Raw genomic sequence first — 3,852 nt, 5'->3', positions numbered from 1 at the left:
CAGAAAAGGTTTGTTTCACATATGAAATGTGAAATATCAAAATTTAAACATGTTTTAAATGTATCCAAATTTGGTCTTGATCTAACGAGCTCGGCGCCAGGAGTTCAAATATATAAAAAGTACCAGAAAGTGATTTGGACTAAAAAAATGCCGACATTTGACAAATTAATACACAGAATATACATGGTGGTAGTAGCACAAATTTTAAAACGAGTGTGCGGTGCTAGATGTACCGGCACGTACAGTTAACGCTCAAACTGACTTTCTAGTTCGGATGCGTTTTGACTTTGGAGTTTGTGAAGTTGAGAGCCGGAGAGTTTGCTATTTACTGGCTATTGGCGAAGGTCTCAGACCTAACGATCCTGTCCATGAGCCTCTGCAACCTCTCGGCACCGGGGCCAGGCCTGAGCACCCAGTCGTCGACATTGGCGCGGGCGGCACCGCAGTCCCCGCGTTGGCCGCACCAGGCACCGGGCACGAACAGCCCGGCCGCCGTGCCATTCCTCCCGCGGCCGAGCAGAAGGTCTGCGTCTATGGCATCGAGCACGGGATCGTCGCGCGCGAACTTGCGCGCGAAAGGCACGTCGCTGCCCACCATTCCGTCCCTGTCGGCGAGCCCGAGCAAACACGGGTGCTGCCTCGGCGGGACGTCCCACCGGATGTGGTGCAGGTCATGGTTGGCGACGGTGCGCACGAAGCCGGGCGCGTTGCACATCACGGTCTGGAAATAGCCTTCTGGGGAGGAGACGAAGTTGGTGTAGTACATGAGGAGCGTCCGCGGCAGGTTGTCCCACCCCCACACCACGTACTCGACGACCCCATGTGCAGCTTGAACGCCGTCGGCAGCTCCCGCTGCTGCGCCGACACGGTGAAGATGTCCTGCTTGGTCGACATGTACAGCCCCGGGTCCACGATGAGAGGCTTCGCCCGGGTGTCCCTGCAGCGAGCGAGCGTCGAATCACTCGTACGTGGTGGATCAACAAAGAAAAAAATTACAACCCTCCATTTTATAATGTAGTGCGCCCACACATTTCGAGATTCAATTTTAACTACAAATTAGATCAATAATACATGAATTATTTTACTAAAAAAATTATACATTTGAAAACTTCTTTCGAATACAAATTCAAAGGTATTTGTCATGATTCCGCCGCAGTCGTCCATGTTTGATTAAATTTATGATCAGAGTTGAATCTGGAAAAACGTGAAGGCAGTACATCATGAAATTGAGGAAGTAAGCTAGAAGACAGTACTCACTCCATCCGGCCCAGCTTGCTGAAATGCTCCATGAAGCTGATGTTCCTCGGTAGCGTCGAGAATACGTGAAGGATATCTGTGTGACGTACGTGTCGTGTCGCCGCAATTGGATTAGTCAGATCAGATGGTGCACGTGTATACACTATTAGTTTATGCAGGAATAATATGCTCAAGGCAGATCTAGTACGTACCGTCCTGGGTCATGAGCGGGTAGTCGGAGGCAGAGAGGTTGATGAACCAGTCCCAGTCGCGGCTGCGGCGGAGGAGGACGGCGCAGGCATGCAGGGTGTTGGCCACCATCGTCGGCCCGCGGTACGTCACCATGTTGGCGCGCCGGATCACCTCGACGTTGCCGAAGCGCTGGAACACGGTGCTGTTGCCCACCCGCGCCGCCAGCTCCACCCGCTCCCCCGCCGGCGACTCCAGGTCCAGGTGCACCACGTACAGGTTGCGCGGGTGGTAGAGCGCGTGCAGCACCCGCCAGTCCAGGTAGCCCTTGGACCCGGAGACGAGGTAGGCCAGCCGCGGCACGTCCGCGCCCGGGTCGACGATGAAGCTAGCGCTGGTGGCCAGGAGGAACGAGAAGAACGAGGAGGAGATGGGGCGCAGTGACAGTGACGCCGACGATGTGACGGCGAGCGTGACCGTGACGCCGATGAACAGTGAGACGGTGACCGCGACCGAGAGCGCCCACCTGCTGTCGGCCAGCGAAGCGGCAGGAAGCAGCCGGCCGCCGGGGGGGACCTGGCTGCCGACGGCGAGTGGTGCTCGCCACGGCCGTTGTGCCCCATGTCGCTCGCTTGGCCCGACGCCGCAACACAAGGAGGACTTTCGGTGCTCGATCTCAAAGCTCAAAGTGATGAAGAGGGAGGGGCGATGAGAGTCATGAGATGGCGGAGAGGTCACGGGGAGAACCTGGTGTTATATATAGTGCGCTGGCCGGACCGCCGGAGAGAATTGATAAGCAAGCATATCCGGAGTGGCCCGCGCTGCCGGCAAAGTGGCAACGACCCGGCTAACAATGGCGATAACCTCCTTGGTTTCTCGTTGACAATATACCCACCCTTCTCCGCACGCTCGCAAAGCACCTCCTCTCACCCGATGTATACGCTAACGCTTTTGTTGCTTCTTTCTCGTACGTACACTGCCTTCTCCGTACTACATATATACGCTATGCTTTTGTGTCAGGATAATATGCCCTACTCCAAAATCCTCCACCCCCTCTCCCTCTCTCATTGTGCACGTGACCTTTTGTTTGGAAACATTTTACCACTTGCTGTCATACACCCGCGAAAAATGAACTTGCCATACACTCTAATCTGTTTTTAACTTCATTCGTCAACGATTTTGGTTAAGTTCGAAGGATCTGACTTCCGTACGTGTTTTTTAAAACCAAAGCACGTATGGCTCAATCCATTAATTAAGAAAAGAATTATCCGGTTAATTATAAAAAACCGGGCTAAAACCATCGCACCTCGCTGATCAGGCATACACGAGATGCATCGTACACATCACCGCAAGCAGAACCTCGTCCAAGAAGCACATTGACGTCATAGTTATCACTAAGCCACTCCGACTTCACCGCAGGCGACCACCAACCAAGCCGATGCCGCGGAGGACGCAAGAGGACATATGAAATGTTGGAAATATGTCCTATAGGCAATAACTAACACTGGTAGAAAAAAGGCCTTTAGTCCCGGTTCGCAAAGGTCTTTAGTCCCGGCTGTGCAACCGGGACTAAATATGCGCGACTAAAGGAACCCCCCCTTTAGTCGCGCCTCTTACGAACCGCGACTAAAGGCTTTAGTCCCGGTTCTCGTGGCTAACCGGGACTAAAGGTCTCCTCCGCAGGTTTAAACCTGGATTTTTGCGAAATTTTTTTATTTTCAAATTTCTGAATTATTTTAACCTCTAATCTCTAATCACCACCCCTCATCACTGCTCAATTTATCCTCTAATCTCTAATCACCCCTCATCATTCCAAATCATCTAACTTCCCGGACGGCCACCCATCCTCTCACTACTCCAGCCTGAGCACGCTTAATTTCCGGGTTCTATTCTCCCTCGTTTCCAAGTCTGCACTTGTTGTTTTCCTGACAATAGTAGGATGTCAATTCTATTAACCCTCAGGAATTTAGCTTGAGCATGAAGTGACACATTTCACTGTTTGAGTTTAAAACTATTGTTTTAAAAAACAATAATTATTTAGTAACACTAATATTTCTGGAATAATTAGTTTGACCACTGTTTGACCATAGTTTGACCAGATTTGACCAAAATTTAAAAAAACTGAAATAATTATTTAGTAACACTAATATTCTAGAATAATTAGTTTGACCATTGTTTGACCATAGTTTGACCACAATTTGAATTTTTTTGAATTTTTTTGCCTCTCCAGATCTTAAAAGCCCCGTATCTTTTTTTCTGTTAGGTTTTTGAGGGTGAAAATGTTTAACGGGGTCCCCCCGGTTAAATTCGGATGTAACTTTTCGAGTAGATGATTTTTCATATAAAAAACTTTTTCATCCGAGTTCGTATGCAAAAGTTATGCCCATTTTAAGAATTTCCGGGGGTAGAGTTTGGAAATGAGGCCTC

At 50.0% G+C, this 3,852-nt stretch overlaps 1 pseudogene; it reads right to left on the bottom strand.

The window, feature by feature from the left end:
• Window positions 1-325: 325 nt before the first annotated feature.
• On the bottom strand, window positions 326-2,048 carry LOC123097125 (beta-glucuronosyltransferase GlcAT14B-like; annotated as a pseudogene).
• Between the last annotated feature and the right edge of the window lie 1,804 nt (window positions 2,049-3,852).

This window comes from Triticum aestivum, chromosome 4D, assembly GCF_018294505.1.
Source record: "Triticum aestivum cultivar Chinese Spring chromosome 4D, IWGSC CS RefSeq v2.1, whole genome shotgun sequence".
Lineage (NCBI taxonomy): Eukaryota > Viridiplantae > Streptophyta > Magnoliopsida > Poales > Poaceae > Triticum > Triticum aestivum.
Note: the sequence above shows the minus strand (reverse complement) of the source record. Positions and strands in the feature narration are given on the sequence as shown.